The sequence below is a fragment of the Oryzias latipes genome, chromosome 10 (assembly GCF_053564925.1).
Source record: "Oryzias latipes strain Hd-rR chromosome 10, Olatipes_Hd-rR_3.1".
Lineage (NCBI taxonomy): Eukaryota > Metazoa > Chordata > Actinopteri > Beloniformes > Adrianichthyidae > Oryzias > Oryzias latipes.
This window is the reverse complement of record NC_136246.1, coordinates 26,543,361-26,552,020: the sequence shown is the minus strand read 5'-3', so window position 1 is coordinate 26,552,020 and position 8,660 is coordinate 26,543,361. Positions and strand designations below refer to the sequence as shown.

Genomic DNA, 8,660 nt, shown 5'->3' with positions numbered 1-8,660 from the left:
CAAATATGTATTGTGAAAAAATACTATTTAGGACACAAGTGATGATCTACATGGTTGTCAGTTCAACAAACTGTTTTTTAGGAGTCTTTAAGACGTGGTTTGATCAGACAGAAAAAACAAGAAAAATGTACATCTGATCTGTTTTATTTCTCTTTCACTCTGCATCCTTTAAAATGGACTAATCCTCCTGAAAAAGTAGTGCAATAACAACAGCTCATTGCCCGGGTAGGATAAAAGAAATACTGACTAGATAGAAGTGGAAAGCAACAGAGTCCATTGCTCATTTTGGAATCATAAATTGATGTATCTCAATACACGATCTTAGATATCAGGATATTTTCCAGACTGTTTGTGCCATCAAATTTGCTCTCTGGTCTTTATTTCACTTAAGATATTGAGAGATAACACAGATCAGTCTTGTCTGTCTGTTTTCATACAGTCGCTGAACCACATCAGGATTCACTTGCAAGCAGATCGACTGTCTGACTAAAGTCTTTTTATTTAGATTTTTCCATGTTATCCAAACTTGGTTAAGCTTCTGCCTTTTGTTTTTCTCATTGTTGATTCTGCCTCACAAGAATCCAATAGTTCATCATGTACCAGGCATCTTTTATTAGGGGCTGCAGGAATCAGTTTGTTCTTTTATTTCTCCTCTTAAGTCTTGAAGGACCAAACACTTGCTGTCCCCCTGTCTGTGTTGCTTTGCTGCTGTTTGCAGTGGCAAGTTTTTCTGATAGAGAACCCACATAAATGTCATTGCGCTGAACCTCCTTTTTACTTTGGCTGCTTAGCTCTGCTGAACCTTTACCCATTGGCAGGAGTTGAGAGTCCATTATATTTTGCAGTATTAGTTTAAAAACAAAACAAAAAAAGGTTTCTAAAGTTATTACTAGTCGTTGTCAAATGCTCTGAAATAGGCAGGCTTTTGCAGTTTTATTAAATTTGTGATATTATTATTTAAATGCGGTGAAAACACCAAAGAAAGACTGCAGAGGAATAAAACAAATAATGATAATTTACTGTTTAGTGTGTAGAACAGATTTCAAACAACTAAACCAGGGAAATAAATGAAAAAAATGCAATAAAAGCTTGAATTTTGTAGTATTGGTACTAAAAAACATTGTGAACCTGCAGTTAAACAACAACTACTGTATGTCCGTTCAAAAATGGGCAAAATATATCACAAAATAGACTTGAATTGATTGGCACTTATTCAATCTAATTTTTATTGGACATGTCAACACAATAAATATTAGTCATAAAGCTGAATTAAAGTACAAGTGACTTAATTTATAAACCATGATCTTAAGAAATTTAGAGCTAAAAAAAGGCGGCAATAGCAGTACCTCCAACTTGGGGTGCTGCGCCTGATGTTGGTGATGGTTAGGATGATATAAAACTTCAAAGTATTAAGATGTGGAATACAAGTTAAAAAATAAATTCAAAAAATAAATCCCTTTTGTGCATCATTGGAATTGATGTGATGAGGTAAAAACTCAGCAAAAAAAAATAAAACAAAATCAGAATGGTCAGGTATACCCCTATATGTGAGTGTTTTCAGTTGTGGTCATAATGGACCACCTCAAGATAGGCCACATTTTCCTGTTTTTCTAGTTGAAGAAGTAAGGCCTTGTTTTTCTGGTTTTATCTGTTATGCCTTACAGCCAAAAGATGTTTTTAGTATTATTCTGTTTTTTTTCAACCAGCTCTTTTATCTGTGAAAAAACCTGTCCTCCCTCTATTTCATTCATCTCAGTCCTTCCGGAACTGAAGGCTCCAATAAGTGCCACCTTAGTCTCAAGGACTGTTTTTGAGTTTGAATTTCCACTTGTAGCCAATCAAAAAAGCTCTTTTCTAAAAGCCTCTGGGTTTGGGTTTGTGGCTGCAGCTGCACAATCTGAAAGTTGATGTCTCACAGCTCTGCAGATGGAAAGGAGAGCTTCAAATGTGTTTGAAAGCTGTCAGAGCCTTAACAACATCATGACTGAAATTATTTCCAATTATATACAAAAATATACTTCAGCGTTGTATATTCTCACCAGCGTTGTATCAAGGTGAGAAATAGCAGCATTCCTCAAATGAATGAAACCATTTTTACAGATCTAATTAATGTATAATATATAAGCAATATATAAGCCAAAAAAAATATTCTTAAAAGGACACTACTTGGTGGTTGTGGCAATTTTTGGGGTGGCAACCTGTCCTTTCAAAACTGACAGACACTAAAAAAAAGTGGCACAAAGCTCGTCTGAAAATAATAGGACTGAAAGTTTTTCTCTGCATTTGACTCAGCAGTGGTTACAGCTGTGCTTAAAACCCAGTTAGCTGAGATTTTCTGTCATTGGCATGATCTGACCCAGTGGGGGACTGCATTACACACCTGGGCTTTCAGTAGTGCTACGTCTAAATCACTCAACCCATCATTAGCCATTTTACGATGCAGAAACGAGCTTTGGTTTGCATATTGAAAATTCCTGGTGCCAAGTATATGGTTCTAGGGGTACTGGAAATGCAAATTTCAGTGCTACATTTTCATGCACCGTTGTTTCGGACTTATCAATCACTTGTGCTCTACTCAGTTTTGCTGTACAATTTTGGGCACTCATTTTACCTTTTAAGAAATTGTGGTCGGGCTCATAAGAACGGGTGTGACTGTGAGGGTGGGCGGAGCTTCATTTAGAAAGCCAAAGGTGAAGCAAGTGAAAGTTTGGCTGTACCTCACAGTAAAAGCTTCTAATTCAGCGACCTGATGGACGAGAGTAACGTGTACAATGTTCCAACAAAGACTGCCGGCATGGAGTGGCGATGAGGGTTGAAATACGAGTTTACTTCTGTGTGTTTGAAGGCGAAGATGCAACGCCGCAGTGCAGACTGTCAAAAAGAATGAAGTAAAGCATCTGAGATACATTCAGTCGCTCTCCTTCACCCTGTTATGCTGCTTTGTTACACTATTTGGAAAGAATTTCCATGATTTTATTTTTGAAAATTGGAGCAACATTTAGGTACCAAAACCGTTTCAAAGGATTCAAACGGCCTCAATTCCTGCTCATAGCTTATTACAATAAGGAACTCTGCAGAGGTCAGATATTGTTGACTTTACATCTAAACAATGTTCTTCATGATTGTAGAACATAATCATTTTGGCTCAAACAAAATATACATTTTTAAATGAAGACGAAGAATTTTTTCATATTTTAGCTGACATTTCTCAATCATGTCACCCAATCCTGTTTCTTTATTATTAAATGTACGGGCTTTTTCATGGCCTGTTTTTTACCCTATTGACCCTTCTCTCTGGAAAAGGTTGACGTGCTTGTCTCCCCCCCCGTCTTTCCTTAAACCATCTGTTTGGCCGAGAATCTGAAACTCTGCTACTCTGTTGGCACTAAAAGAACAATGGCTCTTTCCATCATGTGCCATAAATAAACCTGCCCCGCATCCGCCTCCATCTCCTCCGTCTGCTCTGTGTGGACTATCCCCTAGCACCGCTAAGTAATATATTTATTTATACATGTTTATTTACAACTGGAGTCAAAGATCAGGCTCGTTCTAAAGCAGCTCAGTACATCAGAACATTTGCCGCAGGCTCCTGTGAGTTCCTAAAACAGCGACAGTTGTTAAAAGTCTCCTCTAGTCAAAGATATTCGGTTCTGGACTCTGATTGGTTTTGATCTCAATGTTTAATTAGTGAAATTTGTTTTATTAGCTTAATTAAGAACGATTCTTAAATCCATAAAGTAGACCGTAACCTTTCAAATTATACTGGTTTCTCAGTCTCTCACTAATTAAGTAAATTTGATTTCCAAATTTAATCAAAATCTTATTTTTCTAAATGTAGCTCAGCTGTTTTGGAGGTTTTCTTGGTCTGATGTTCTTTCAGGACCTGTTCTTAAGAAAGAACAATATAGGACTCCTAAGTTCAACATCCAAGAACCCAAAAAAACTCAAAAGAAGACTAAATGAGGAGAATGCGTCTGCAGCTATTAACACATTTCACAGATTAGAAGTTAGGTTTAATCAACTTCATTGACAAGATTGTTTCTTTAAACCATGAGTTTTAGTGGATTCACAATCATGTCTGAAGGAAAAAGTTCTAGTAAAAAAAAAAACTACGTTAACATAAATGGAAAATCTTTTTTTTTAAAGACCCGCCCTGATGAAAATTGTGTTTTTGGTGTTGTTAACATCTCCTTGTAGCCTTTTTCTAATGGTAGATGACATATATGAAGATAATCAAGCTCAAATTTGTATTTCTGGGTATTTCTTTATTCAAATCATCATGTGACTCAGGAGCAGATGAAAAGATGCAGTTAAAAAAGATCGTATTTGTAGTTTAGTTTAAAATCTGCTGTGCGGTGTCACAAGCTTCCTGCTCCGCTCCATTCTGATGCATCCACTTGCAGACAAATAGATCTATGAACGGCTTTGTTTTCCTTATCTGAGCTGGAATCTGCATCTAAACTACAGCTGGATGGCTCCGATATTGGTCGCCACTTTTACTGCACCGCAGATGTTAAGTCTGGGGTGTGAGGGTCTGTAAGCTAGCTGGATTGGGTGTAAACAGAGAGATCTCAGTACCAGGGAGGGGAATGAAGGTGTGATTTTTCTGTGCCAACAGCCAACAACTCAGAAGTGAATTTCTAATAAATTCTTGCCGCTCTGCAGAAACTATATTCTAGAAAACGACATTGTTTCTCTTTTGAGGGGGAGCTAAAAACAGCATTATAATGACTGAAAGACCACTGGGAACGTTTTGAAAGTAAACCAAAAGATTACTTTAGAGTGGGACTTCAAGCCCTGCTTGGTGCAGCGCCGCCCAGAAGATGGAGTGCGCCCGGAGAGGGGTGCCAAATAGTTCCTGCTGCTGCTTCCTGTTGCATCTGGGTTTTAGTAGAACTTTGAACAGGCTGTAAACCATTAGTAAGGGTTTTTGTCAGGAGTACCAGTTTTTTTTGTATTGAAAAAAGGAAATAAATATGTTCATTCACTTTTAATAGGACAGAAGCACATAAAAGACTCCTACCATGGAAATAATATGTAAATAGAAAGGTTTGATGGTGAAAAGTTGTTTTTATTTAATTACAAACTTCAGTTTTTGAGCTGGTTTCAGAGTTTGAAGCAACAGCGAGAATCAGATCTGAACACGGACGTACCAGAGCGGCAGTACAGAGACCAGTCTTACATTTCTGAAAGCTGGAGGAGTTTTATCATGCAGAAAACAGAGCAGAACATCTGTAAATGTGGAACTAAAGTTCATAAAAGCTTTCTCCTTACCTGGGGTCTGTAATTCAAAGTTGTTTGGTCTTCATAGACAAACCTCAGTTTGTCCCGTGTGAGAGTGTGAGCCTGCAGCGGCGCACACGGATGATGATCCAAAGCACTGCTAACACTGCGTCAAAGCAGATTAAAACGGGAACCGGAACCGCTGTCCCTGCCGGTCACAGCGCACACGCATGCTCAAAACAGTGTACCAGTGTGGCACTCGGCGCTGTGATGTCAAGCTGGATGTCAGCACATGGAGGTGATGCCCAACACTTTGTCTCAAAAACACGCTCAGAATTTGACACGCTTTTATAACCTTTGTAACTTTTTGCAGCGTCGAATGTCACCAACATTTACACCTGAGGCGATTGAATCCATGGAGCGCCAAAAATGACAAGCGGAGAGATTTCTGAATTATCTTCTGTCTCACTGATAGACACAGCTCCTTACCTGCAGGTTTGTTACATCAGTGATTCAATTAGATGAGACTTTTTAAATGTATTTCCTGTTCTCAATCATTTCTTGTTTGTACTTTAACCAATAACTTTTAATAATAACATCTTAGAAGGCCATCAACATCTGAAAAAAATTAATAGAACAATAATGTTAGTGGATGCCTAATGTGATTTAAATCAACTAAAGCCAAACTTTATTTAGAGAGAACTTTTTTATACAATAATCCTCTCAGCAGATCTGATGATTCTCTGCAGTTTGTTCCTGTTATGTCTAGTTGCTGATCCAAACCACACCGTGATGGATGTGGTCAGGACAGACTGGATTATTGCAGTGTATGGTCAGCAGCTCAAATGCTATTTTTTCTTTTTTCAAGGGGGATGAGTCGAATGCAGAGGACACATGTCACACAGGTGTGTGACAGCTGATTTAACTTTCCAGAAACATTAATGTTGCAACAGTGCTTAGTTTTGTACTATCACCTGTATCATCCTTGTTTTCCTCACCTTCAGCTATTCATATTTGCACAAAAATGGGATCTTATTCGTAGTTCATAGGAAATTATCGTTTTCTTCATTATTTTAGTCAAATATTGCTTTCTTTGAATTCATTTGAATATGTTGATTTTTTTATGGTCAGAATTAATGAGGAAAGCAACTGAAGGGGCTGCTTTTTTGCAGGCGGTTCTGGTTGAAAGTATTTTGAAAAGTTTCAGATAGGTGAAAGATATCAGACAACACTGAAGCAAATGTCCAAAGAAATGAATGCATCACAAGTGATGCGGGTTACCTTAGTAACAGATTTCTCAAGGGTATTTATTTTAGTAATAACTTCAATTTTTAATGTAAGATTTGACTGCTGTCACCATCTGCAATCTCCTGGCAAGTCACTGTTATTGAAGGAATAAAAGATTTTAAAAAGAAGAAACTAAACATAAGAATAAATCACAGGTAGAAGACGATATACACAATTCTAATAGAATTCCAGTAAGTTACTAAACCAAAAATTTTAAAATGTAGAAAATAAAATGTTTCTAGTTCACATTTGACTACCCGTTTGAGATTTCAGAACTTTTATCAAACATTTGTTTATTACTGGATCATTTCTTTATTACTAATTACTTTCTGCTATTTTCCGTCTGCTTTTTTTTACCAAGATGAGGGTGGAAGACCTGACAGGAAAACAAGTAAAGCTGTGGTCTGAGGATGAAATAAACACTTCAGGAGAGAAAGGAAGAATTAAATTGGGTTCTAACTCAAGTTAATGCAAGAGCTCTACCTCTAAATCAAGCGGTGAAGAGAGAGATATGGATGAAAAGAGAGTGTGGAATGAAACAAAGACGACAGACAGAGGACAATAGCGAATCGAGAGGTACAAATGATGAACCACATCCCCTCTTTTGAATTTAGTCTCGATCCTTTTTTATACTGTTCCTCTGGGGTTAACATTTGTCCTCAAACTCATTTGCTCTAAAAGTTGACATCAGTAAAAGGAAAAAAAAAAAAAGATCATCAGAGTTTAAGACCTCTTCACTCAGCCGTCGTGTCTCGCTCTGCTTACAGACGGTCCACGTTATTGGTTAAGAACAAGACAAAACAAGGTGACAGGTGACGGACATCCTGCACTCGCCTGGTAACCGTTTCAGTCATGTAATGTTTTCCTGATCATGTTCTGTTTCTGGGTTTTATTTTCCACAGTCACGATCTCGCCTAGTTTCATTTGCTTATCGTTCACAGGTGGTGGGTGTTAGTCATTCGACCCACTGCTCCTCATTTTTCATTTTATTTCATTTGTTTTTCATGGAATTTATTTTTTGCTTATGTTTAGTTTAAGTTTAGCAGCTTTTGTCAGGTTTGTGTGTTTTATAAAGTTCCTGGTCTTTAGGTCAAAACCATAGACTGTATAGTAGAACTGGACTGAGGGGCCCCCTCCTCCCTGGCATTCCAAACAAGAAGTACCTGCTGGTGCCAAGAAGCCAAAATCCCATTGACTTTGCTGTGGGGTTCTCTTAAGAAGTCCAGGAAAAACATCAGAGATCGAGAAAGAAAGAGCTGTTACTCAGCCATTCTATTGGTCAGAAGAACCATTCTTGCTCTGATACCTTTTGTTTTGTTAATCCTAATGTTTTAAGTGGCATTTTTTCTATTGTGCGAGTTATAAACTGGACAATCAGATGCCACATTAAAAGTATATGTTGCATGCCGGACTCACTCCTAATTGGTGAGAGTGGTTGCCAAAGAAACTTTGACTCAACAGCTAACTGACAATGTCTGGCTCCAATGTGTCGAAGTCTTTATTGCAAAAAAAAAAAAAAGGCAACTGAATTGACATCATTTGGTTGTAGTCGGAAGTAAACCATTTTCTATGGGGGAGGGCACTCAGTCCAGTTATTATATACAGTAAATTGTTACTGAGACCAATCCTGAAAATAATTGAGTGCGGCAGCAATTGAGTCCTGAACCCTTGGGACAGCCAACGATCTTCCTCTCTGTCCCAGCTGGACTTAAAAATGGGAGTGTGGGTAATCCATGTCCTTGAGTCGTGGAAAGTCAGACAAGACGAGATCTAAAACTCTTCTGTCCACTTGGGCCTGAAAAAAAACGTGAGCTTAAAACAAGAATATCTTTGTTTTCATTCCTTATCCACAGAACGGACATTGGCTTTACTTCCCAGCACTTCTCAAGAAAGATTTCTTTAAAAATAAAGTCATTTTTATGATTACAATCAAGCCTCAGCAGACACTGAACTCTGCAAATGCTGTGAAATGAAAGGAGTGGGACCAGAAAACCCAAGAATCAGGAGCACTTCCTACAGTCACTGTCACTCGCATCATCGTCCTTCTCCCACTAGTCCCACTGTGATCAGTATTCACAACACAACACTCGCTGCTGCTCTGGGTTTTACCCCACACTAACCCAGTTAGAAGAAGGGACAGAAAACCATGA

At 38.1% G+C, this 8,660-nt stretch overlaps 1 long non-coding RNA gene across 1 annotated transcript; it reads left to right on the top strand.

Annotated features, from left to right (window-relative positions):
• The first annotated feature begins 1,686 nt into the window (after window positions 1-1,686).
• On the top strand, window positions 1,687-7,718 carry LOC144994961 (uncharacterized). The gene is made up of 4 exons (XR_013658702.1): window positions 1,687-5,521; window positions 5,597-5,718; window positions 6,092-6,128; window positions 6,872-7,718. It is a non-coding gene; the product is annotated as an uncharacterized LOC144994961 (long non-coding RNA).
• Window positions 7,719-8,660: the final 942 nt, after the last annotated feature.